Consider the following 11,973-nt stretch of genomic DNA (forward strand, 5'->3'; position numbering starts at 1 on the left):
TCCCCTGGACGGTGTAAGAATAGAAAAATACTTCCTTTTTGAGGCGTGGTCCTGCTTGCTGATGCTGAGGGTGCTTGGCTGGAAACAAGAAGATCCATCTAGCCTGGTAAGTTTGGCCAGTGAGCCTATGCAGTCCCACGGCACATGCGTGCTTCTGTCCAGTTCGCGTCCGCAGGGAGTGTGGTGTTGGCGTGCACTAGACAGCCACATGTGGTGAGAGGAGAATCCAAGTTAGAAGCACAAAACACTACCTTCACACTTGCACGCAAGAGAGACACACTATTTTGACAATTGCTGTTTACAAAGAAAGAAGTTGACAATTTTTTTCCAGCAGTTGCCGTTTTTTCGATGATGTTCAAGCCGCAAAAAATGCAAGAGACTCTATAAGTAATTGTTTTAAACTTGTGAATCTTGATAGTACGTCACTGTTTTGAATGTTGAATGTTTTAAATAAATTTTTAGCAACAGTTGAATAGTTCTTGTAAAAAGTTGTGTGTATTTATTTCTAACAATTCGTTGTGTTTATTAGAAAGACAGAAGTTAAATATGAGAAACTTGCACAGTTCATTGTATATAAAAAAGGAATAATCAACAAGAAAGTTCATCATAAAAAGATCAAACTTTTCACACTGCAAAAAAAAGAACTTCTCATAGTACAAAATAGTGTTTGTTTCTCTTTTTCAAAACAGGAATAAGTAAAATGTTGAAGCTATTTTTCTTTATGTCTCGAAGAAAATAAAAAGTAAGAACAAATGTCTCTCTCGGTGTTATGTGTTACACACCTTTCCAACTCAAAACAGAATTGTTTCATGTGGTAGGAAAAGTACAGAAAAAATTCAAGCAGAAACAATGATTGATACTTGTAAGTTTGGAAGAAGAAAAAAACGTTTCAACAAACAAAAATCATGAGGATTGCAAAAAAAACTTTGAGTTAGCATGGTGAAAATTGAGAAGTTTGGGAGATGAAACCTTTGGGACTTCAAAAAATAAGTTTAACTTTTTAAGCAAACTCGTGTAATTTATGAAAGAAACTCATAATTCATTTTGGAAGTTTAAAAAACTACGATTTTGTAAAACTCAGGTTATCTTGTTAATAGAGAATAAAACCAAGAAGTTAAATTTGAAAAAGCAGAGCAGTTTGATATTTATTTAGAAAAACAAAATTTTCTTATTACTAAAGAATAAAACCAATAAGTTCAATTCGAAACAATGAAGAAGTTCAATGTTTCTAACAAAACTCCAATTTTCACATTTCTAAAAATACATAAAAGAAGGTCAAATTTAAAAATGGAGTGGCTCGATGTCTATCAAAAAGTTGGATTTTTTTATTACTAAAAGAAATAAAACCAGGAAGTCCAAATTAAAAAGATGGAGAAGTTCGATGATTATAGAAAACTCAGATTTTCCTCGTTATTAAAGAATGGAAACAAGAAGTTCAACTTTTAAAAATAGAGCGCTTCAAATTTTCATAAAAAAGATTAAGAAATAAACCAGGAAGTCCAAATTAAAAAGATGAAGAAGTTCGATGATTATAGAAAACTCGGATTTTCCTCGTTATTAAACAATGGAAACAAGAAGTTCAAAAATAAATAACAAGAAGTTCAACTATTAAAAATAGAGCGCTTCAAAATTTCATAAAAAAGATTAAGAAAATTAGATTAAAAATTCATAAAAAATTCATATATTTTCATGTATCCGAGAGAAGATCAGATTGATAACTGTCAGAAGTTCACGTACTACACGGTGTGCATTTTGTATTAAAAAGAATAAAAAAGCAAAGACTAAAAGTTTGTTGATATAAGTTCAAGTCCTCCGTCGGAGAAATTTTAAAAAAATATTGTGAGAGAGGTTTATACAAAAGAAATACCATTTGTGTAAAACTTGACGAATGGATGAGAAAATTACAAATGAAAAATACGTCACAGAAGTTCAACGTAAAAACAACAGGAAGTTCACCTACTACACTGAATGAATATCAGATGAAAAACTTTTAAAATCGTCGCGAGTATGAAAAAATGATCAACACGGGAAAGTTGCGTGTTTACAGCAGCTTTCCACTGGTATATCACTTGCTCAATTCCGGTGAGTGGATGGAGATCTACGAGCAGTGGATGGAGAGCTACAAGCAAAAAAACACGTGAAAAACAGAGTGAAGTTCAAATAGACATGCCGAGAAGTTCAGGTTCTTCACGCGGTGCATTTTCGAAGAATCTGTTTCGCGATAAAGGCAGAATGAATGATCTCGCTATTTTTGAAATTACTTGAAAACGGTCAGGATTCAGAGAAAACCATCAACATGAAAAAGTTTCGCATTTTCCGTAGCTTTTCAGCGGTATATTATTTGCCTCATTCCGATAAAGTTTGTAGAAATTACGGCATAAATACGTCTTTAACAATTTTCAAAACTGACATAAAACCGTAATGAATTAGGAGAAACAATATATACAAAAAAGTTTTGCATTTCTTCAAGCTTTCCAATTCCATATCATTTGCTGCATTTGGACGTACGGTTAAAAAATTAGCTCGAAAATACGAACTCGGTAGAACTTATACCGTTTTCTAAATTACTTTTAAACCATTCAAAATTAGAAAAAACTTTTAACATAAAAAAGTAGCACATTTTCATAAGCTTTCCAACGCCATATTATTTGCCTCAATTGGATTAGCCGTTTAGAAATGGCGTCGAAAACACGAACTCAGGTGTTCGATTTGGGAAATTTTACGATTTTCTGAATTACTCTTTAACCGTAGGGAATTAGAGAAAACTTTCAACATGTGGAAGGAGCAGTTTTGCAGCAGCTTTCCAACGCCATATTATTTGCCTCATTCCGATAAACGGTTTAAAAGTGCGATCGAAAATACGATTCACGTTTTTTATATGAAGAAAAAACGGTTTTCAAAACTGCTCTTAAACCGCTTACATTTTGCTAAAAATTTAACTTGGGTCATGATACTGATGTCCATAGCTATCCAACGGTATATCGCAAGCCCCATTTGGACACCTTTTAGCTGAAGTTTAACCTAGTACTCGGGGAAGGTCAGGCGCGTTACTCGGGAAGTTCATGTTGTGATCAGAATATTATTCTGATCCCGTGATCAGAATAGTGTTTATCTATATATATCATTTTAGGTAAAACTGTGTCTACCATAGCTTGCCACAGAACTAGTTAAGGTTCGCTAAACTTTTAACGGTTTAAAAGTTATCAAAAAATATGAAATAAATATGGGAGCATCTCTCTAATGTAATAATATGATAAAAGGGAGGGATTATCAAAATATGCATCTATGTGTCCTCGGCAAAAATAATAAGCATTTCAGCTCACTGTGACATAAATATATACTGAACTATTTGTTCTTTTTGTCCAGGACACATACAGTTGTATTTTTCTAATCCCTCCGTTGGATCTTGTTATATTATAGGTGTGTTGGTTCAGTATTTTTTTCAGAATTTTTGAGAACTTTTGCACCGTTGAAACCCTTAACTAGTTCTGTGGCAAGCACTTGTAGAAAATCCTACTCCTATATATATATAGCCCGTCTATTCTGATAATATTATCAGAATAGTTATTCTGATAACACTTCCGCACTGCATGCTCAACGCGAGGGCACTGCACTTTCTTTAGTAAGAGCACTGCATTACAGAGACTAATGAACTTCGCGTCAGAAAAAACTGCGCGTAGTGTTTTTTCGGTACTGTTTTCACTATAATTTTTTAACCGTTTATCGGAACAAGGCGTGTGATATACCGTTGAAAAGCCACGGATTAGGCGCAACTTCGCCATGTTGAACACTTTTCGAGATTCCCCACGGTTTAAGAGCAGTTTTAAAAATGGTGCGGCCCACAAAGAGTGGCAGCGAGCGTTTTTTCATGTTTTTTTCTAAACCGCTAGTCAGAATGAGGCAAATGATACACATTGGGTAGATATCATCGAGGCGCATCTTTTTCCTAACTATTGTTTTCTCTAATTCGTTACGGTTTAAGAGCAGTTTCAAATTTACTAAATCGCGGAATTCTGTTTTTTTTTAATTTTTGCAATTTTCGGTACTGTTTTTGCTCTAGTTTTTGAACCGTTTGTCGAAACGAGGCGTGTAATACGTCATTGGAAAGCTATGGACAAGGCGCAACTTTCATATGTAGAAATGGTTTTGAGATTCCTTACAGTTTTAAGTTAATTTTGAAAATCATGCGGCAGACGATGAGAGGCAACGGTCATTTTTTGCGAAATTTTTACAAACCAGTTGTCAAAACGATTCAAATGATATGTCGTTGGAAAGATATCAACGAGATGCAACTTTTTCATATAGAACACTCTCTCTAATTCCTTACGGTTTAGGAGCAATTTTAAATTTACCGAAATGCATACACTCTGTTTTTCGCAACACCCAAATCGACGTGGGTACTTCACCCGACTGAAAACCGCACTGCATCGGATGAAAAACCGCACTGCATCAGACGTGTTAGAGAACTGCATGGTTTATTTTATTCAAACATAGTTTTTTTCAAGGACGAGAAAATAGAGTGCAATTCACATCGGGTGTAAATGAACCACAACACTATCAAGAAGTGAACCGCATTACTTTTTGTCGCTTTCGTAATAATTTTTTTGCACTTACGGGATGAACAACATCATTCAGCCGACCGCACTGCTTCAGAATGAAAACCGCACTGCATCGGATGGGCAAGCAAGCTGCCTAAATTTTTTTGTCAGACGTTATTTTTCTCATATGAGTTTTTGTTGTTTTTTTACTTTTTTTAGGAACGAGAGTGGACAGCAGAGACTAGGGCAAGTGAACCACATCATATATCAAAGTGCACCGCTTTACTTTTTTGTTGATTCGCTAATTTTTTCACATTTTTCATGCTAGGCGCAAGTGAACAGCATCACTCTCAAAAGTGAACGACATTCGAAGACCAAAGGCACTTCAAGTGTTGATGTAGTCGACTGAATTATGAGACACACGAAAACATTTTTGCGACACTCTGTTTTTTGCGACACTCAAATCGACGAGTGAGCTTCATCCAACATAAAATCACACCGCTTCAGACGAAAACCCGCACTGCATACAAGGGTCAAGCGAGCTACATGGATTCTTTTATCTTTTTTATAAAAAAATGATGAACGAGTGGACCGCATAGAGGACAGCAAGTGAACCCCAACACTCTTGAAAGTGATCCACAACACTCTTGAGAGTGAACCTCATTACTTTGTTTTACTAGTTTAAATGTCTTTCAACAAACACAACATAAATTTTTTAAATACATTTTTCCAAGTGAAGTGTATTTCAAAGTTCTTCGGAGTGGACTTCTTTTAAGACCGGAGTGCACTATAGTTTCCTCTTTATTTTTTTCTCTAGAGTTTAGTTCCCCCTACCGCACTGCATACATTTTTTTGGTTAATGAAATATGCACTGCGGGGGGACGCGAGTGGACTACATTTTTTGTTTGCACGCTACACATTACACACAAGCATTCATCCACATCCATTTTTTACTCTCTTTTCCTCTTTGCATTTTCTCAAACAACAAAATGAACTTCTTTTAAAGGAACATCGACGAAGCATTTATGTATGTGTTTTCTCGAACAATAAAACAAACTTCAAAAAAAATGACGACATTCTTTTTTTTCTCCTTCGTACATGTGCTGCCCTGCACGTCCATACAATCTGCACTGCAAAAAGAAACAAGCATTTTCTATACTGCATCTGTGCATGGCCATGGCACATGCAAGCACTGAAACGGCCGTGACACCGGACGGCATGCGAGGCCATGGCGAACTGCATCCGAAGGCAAAAAAAAAGAAGCAGCAAAAGATGCAATTTCTGGACTGCATGGGGCGTTGTTGCCGCCGTTCACCTTCAGCTCCATGATTGAAGGAGGTTGGCCTCCCACCCGCCCTTCCGGTGATGCCCTGTAACAAAGGAGGGGGAGATGGAGGTAGGGGATAGAGGAAGGGCTGCAGTGGAGGCCCTGAGAATCGCCCGACTGCAGTCGCCGTTTGCCTGAGTCGTGCACCCATGCGTGGATCTCGCCGTCGCGGCGATGGAGAGGTCATTAGAGGAGGCGGCCATTCGAGATCCCTCGGGACGCCTGGATCCGTCGCCGGAGGGTCGTCAGATGTGGATGGACCTCCTACCACAACCTCACCGGCAGAACCCCAGCGGCGCACCCCTTTACATTATCTAGTGGCGTGGGGCTGCGGCGGTCTGCCGGTGCAGGATTCGGCGAACTGCGGGTAGGGGAGGAGTGAGCGGCGGGGGGTGACTGCCATGAACTGCAGGTAGGAGAGGAGTGAGCTGCGGGGGTGACTGCCGCTGCTGGGGGGAGGCGATGGGGGAGTGGGTGGGAGCACCTTATTTGGATCCGGAGGCAGGCGATGTGCATCCGGTCTCTTCGGCGTGGATCGTAGCGGCTCGATGGGGGTGGGGATGAGAGGATGGGGTGCTGGGGCGTCGGGCAGGAAGTGACTGCCGGTGCAGGTTGGGTCCTGGGCGGCGGAGGGAGGAGGAAGTTGGAGCGGGGGTGCTCCTGCTGCGCGATGAAGGTGGAACGGGGCGAGGTACCAGAGGGAAGAGAAAGGTGGGCATCAGGGGCGCTTTGCCGCCCATGGCGAGGTCGGGGTGGCCTACCTCGTCGTGAGGTGCAGGCGCGCGGGAGGGGGGTGCGGGTGCCCGAGATCCGGCGCCTGCGGGGGGCATGGCGGCACGATTTGACCAGGCCCGCCTGGATCCTTCACTGAAGCGCCGTCGGAGGAGAAGGTGGCGTGGATTGGAGCCGCGTCGCCTGGGAGGATGGGGTGGTCGGGGCGTCGTGGTGGTGTTGGGGAACGTAGCAGAATTTTAAAATTTTCTACGCATCACCAAGATCAATCTATGGAGTAATCTAGCAATGAGGGAAGGAGAGTGCATCTACATACCCTTGTAGATCGCTAAGCGGAAGCGTTCAAGTGAACGGGGTTGATGGAGTCGTACTCGTCGTGATCCAAATCACCGATGATCCTAGCACCGAACGGACGGCGCCTCCGCGTTCAACACACCTACAGTTGGGAGAGACGTCTCCTCCTTCTTGATCCAGCAAGGGGGAAGGAGAGGTTGATGGATATCCAGCGGCACAACGGCGTGGTGGTGGAAGCAGCGGGGATCTCGGCAGGGCTTCGCCAAGCTTAGCGAGAGGAAGAGGTGTTACGAGGGGAGAGGGAGGTGCCAGGGGCTAGAGTGCGGCTCCCATGTGCCTCCCCACTATATATAGGGGTGGAGGGGCTGGTTTCTTGCCCTACAAGTCCATTGGGGCATTGGCAAAGGTGGGGGAAAGAAATCCCATCATTTCCCTTCCCCATCGATTGTTACCCCCCCTTTTTAGGGATCTTGATCTTATCCCTTCGGGATATGATCTTATTCCTTCTAAGGGGGGATCTTGGTGCACCTTGACCAGGGGTGTGGGGCCTTGCCCCCACTACCAATGTTCATGTGGGTCCCCCCATGCAGGTGGGCCCCACTCCGGAACCTTCTAGAACCTTCCCGGTACAATACCGAAAAATCCCGAACATTTTCCGGTGGCCAAAATAGGACTTCCCATATATAAATCTTTACCTCCGGACCATTCCGGAACTCCTCGTGATGTCCGTGATCTCATCCGGGACTCCGAACAACTTTCGGGTTACCGCATACTAATATCTCTACAACCCTAGCATCACCGAACCTTAAGTGTGTAGACCCTACGGGTTCGGGAGACACGCAGACATGACCGAGACGACTCTCCGGTCAATAACCAACAGCGGGATCTGGATACCCATGTTGGCTCCCACATGTTCCACAATGATCTCATCGGATGAACCACGATGTCGAGGATTCAATCAATCCCGTATTCAATTCCCTTTGTCCAGCGGTATTGTACTTGCCCGAGATTCGATCGTCGGTATCCCGATACCTTGTTCAATCTCATTACCGGCAAGTCTCTTTACTCGTTCCGTAACACATCATCCCGTGATCAACTCCTTGATCACATTGTGCACATTATGATGATGTCCTACCGAGTGGGCCTAGAGATACCTCTCCATTACACGGAGTGACAAATCCCAGTCTCGATTCGTGCCAACCCAACAGAAACTTTCGGAGATACCTGTAGTGAACCTTTATAGCCACCCAGTTACGTTGTGACGTTTGGTACACCCAAAGCATTCCTACAGTATCCGGGAGTTGCACAATCTCATGGTCTAAGGAAATGATACTTGACATTAGAAAAGCTTTAGCAAACGAACTACACGATCTTGTGCTAGGCTTAGGATTGGGTCTTGTCCATCACATCATTCTCCTAATGATGTGATCCCGTTATCAACGACATCCAATGTCCATGGTCAGGAAACCGTAACCATCTATTGATCAACGAGCTAGTCAACTAGAGGCTTACTAGGGACATGGTGTTGTCTATGTATCCACACATGTATCTGAGTTTCCTATCAATACAATTCTAGCATGGATAATAAAAGATTATCATGAACAATGAAATATAATAATAATAACTAATTTATTATTGCCTCTAGGGCATATTTCCAACAGTCTCCCACTTGCACTAGAGTCAATAATCTAGTTCACATCGCCATGTGATTAACACTCACAGGTCACATCGCCATGTGACCAACATCCAAGAGTCTACTAGACTCAATGATCTAGTTCACATCACTATGTGATAAACACTCAAAGAGTTTTGGGTTTGATTATGTTATGCTTGTGAGAGAGGTTGTAGTCAACGGGTCTTGCCATATTCAGATCCCTATGTATTTCGCAAAACTTTATATCATAGATGCTGCTGCCACGTTCCACTTGGAGCTATTCCAAATTGTTGCTCCATTATACGTATCCGGTATCTCTACTCAGAGCTATCCGGATAGGTGTTAAGCTTGCATCGACGTAACTCTTTACGCCGAACTCTTTATCACCTCCATAAACGAGAAACATTTCCTTATTCCTCTAAGGATAATTTTGGCCGCTATCTGGTGATCTACTCCTAGATCACCTTTGTACCCTCCTGCCAGACATGTGGCAAGGCACACATCAGGTGCGGTACTTCAACATGGCATACCGTATAGAGCCTATGACAAAAGTATAGGGGACGACCTTCGTCCTTTCTCTTTCTTATGTCGTGGTCAAGCTTTGAGTCTTACTCAACTTCACACCTTACAACTCAGGTAAGAACCCCTTCTTTGACTGATCTATTTTGAACTCCTTCAAAAACATGTCAAGGTGTGCGTTCTTTGAAAGTACCATCAGGCGTCTTGATCCATCTCTATAGATCTTGATGCCCAATATGTAAGCAGCTTTATCCAGGTCTTCCTTTGAAAAACACTCTTCAAACAACCGTTTATGCTTTCCAGAAATTCTACATTATTTTGGATCAACAATATGTCATCCACATATACTTATCAGAAATGTTGTAGTTCTCCAACTCACTTTCTTGTAAATACAAGTTTCTAGCAAACATTGTATAAACCTAAAAGCTTTGATCACTCCATCAAAACATATATTCCGATTCCGAGATGCTTGCTCTAGTCCATAGAAGGATTGCTGGAGCCAGCATACCTTTTAGCATCCTTAGGATCGACAAAACCTTTTATTGTATCACATACAACTTTTCTTACGAAAACTGGTAAGAAAACTTGTTTTGACATCCATATGTAAGATTTCATAATCGAAAAATACAGCTAAATGCTATCATGATTCCGACGGACTTAAGCATCACTACGGGTTAGAAATTCTCATCGTAGTCAACTCCTTGAACTTGTGAAAAGACTCTTTCCCACAAGTCGAGCTTCATAGATGGTAACATTACCGCCCACGTCCCTCTTCTTCTTAAAGATCCATTTATCTCAATGGCTTGCCGATCATCGGGCAAGTCCACCAAAGTCCATACTTTGTTCTGATATATGGATCCTATCTCGGATTTCATGGCTTCTAACCATTTGTCAGAATACAGGCCCACCATCGCTTCTCCATAGCTCGTAGGTTCATTGTTGTCTAACAACATGATATCTAAGACAGGATTACCGTACCACTTAGGAGTAGTACATATCCTTGTCGACCTACGAGGTTCGATAGCAACTTGATCCGAATCTTCATGATCACTATCATTAACTTCCTATTCAACAGACGCAGGCGCCACAGAAAAACATCTTTCTGTGTTGCATCACTCTCTGGTTGAAGTAAAGGTTCGACAACCTCATCAAGTTCTATCTTCCTCCCACTCAATTCTTTCGAGAGAAACTCCTTCTCGAGAAAGGACCCGTTCTTAGCGACAAACAATTTGCCCTCGGATTTGAGATAGAAGGTATACCCTACTATCACCTTTGGGTATCCTATGAAGATGTGTTTGTCCGCTTTGGGTTCGAGCTTCTCTGGCTGAAGCCTTAAGCATCGCAGCCCCAAACATTTAAGAAACGACAACTTTGGTTTCTTGCCAAACCAATGTTCATACGACACCGTCTCAACGAACTTAGATGGTGTCCTATCTAATGTGAATGCAGCTATCTCTAACGCATAACCTCAAAATGAAAACGGTAGATTGATAAGAGACATCATAGATCGCACCATATCTCATAAGGTTCGATTACGACGTCCGGACACACCATAACCCAGTGGTGTTCCAGGTGGCTTCAACTGTGAAACAATTTGTCACACCCTAGCTAGTCATGCATCAGAGTGTGTGCATCATGTTTAAATTTCCATTTAATTTGAAATGGGGATTTGTGAAACCCTCAGAATCATTTTTGAAAATGATCCAAATAAAAATTTCTCCAAAAAGGTCCAAGAAAATGCTCATGTTGCTCTCTGAAAATATTGGACAGAGATAAAAATCAAACCAATATTTTTAAGAGCTCATAGGTATTTATTTTGGGCATTTGGAATTAATGCATAAATATTTGCATTGGAAATATATTAGTTATATATATTAATATATGTCCAAATATTATGCCATTTATAAAGGAGCTCTGGAATAATATATCTAGCCCCTGCAAAAATTGGCATAAGGTAAATAAATGATTTAATATTTTATTTAAATCAAAACAAATGTCAGAAATTAGAAAAACAGAAATAATTAAAAGGGAGAGCCTTACCTGGGTTCCTCCCTGTGCAGCCCAGCCAGCTGGCCGGCCCAGCCAGCAGGCGGCCCAGCCCGCCTCCCTCCTCTGTCGTCTTCGTCCCCGACAGAGGGAGGGGAGTGTGGCCGGCGCGCGCGCGCGCCACCGCGCCACGCCACCTGCTCGCCTGCCTGCCTGCCCTCCCCTCCTCGCTCGATGCCCCGGACGACGCCACGCCCTCCCCCCTGCTCTCTCTCACTCTCCCTCGGTTCTTCCCTCCTCTCCCTCGCTCTCTCTCTCACACGGCCGAACACCACCCTCGCCGCCGTTCGCCATAGCAGCCGTCACCGGCCACCCCTCGCTCCCCCGACTAGCTCAGGAGCTCCGCCTCGACCCCCTCTTCCTCCCCACCGCTCCACGGGCCTCCGAAAGCCCTGCATCGCCGCCCACGTCGCCGTTCCCCTCCTCGGCCACCGGAGATCGTCGCCGTCGAATCGGGAGCTACCGGACGTCCCCGAGCCCGCTAACCATCCCTGCAGCTCCGCAGTGAGCCACTGACTCGATTCCCCCTCGCCCCGTCGTCCCTAGCCTCCTGTAGCTGCCGCCCCCTTGAGCTCCGAAGCTCGCCGCCGCCGTGCCTCGTCGCCGTCGTGGCCACAGTCACCGTAGCGCCCAACGGAGCACACCCACGTCCTCACCGCACCGCGTAGAAGCCGTAGGTGCCAACCCCGCATCCCCGCAGCCGTTGTAGCCTCGACCCCGAGCTCAACCGAGCTCCGGCAGCCGCCACGGTCGTCGCCGTCGTCGGTACCGGCCACCTCAGGCGCGGCCACCACCACCGTTCGATGCGCGGAAGCAAGGGCTCTCCAACGAGCCCAAGCACGGCCTCGCCTGTGCCCTGTAGC

This window comes from Triticum aestivum, chromosome 5A (assembly GCF_018294505.1).
Source record: "Triticum aestivum cultivar Chinese Spring chromosome 5A, IWGSC CS RefSeq v2.1, whole genome shotgun sequence".
Lineage (NCBI taxonomy): Eukaryota > Viridiplantae > Streptophyta > Magnoliopsida > Poales > Poaceae > Triticum > Triticum aestivum.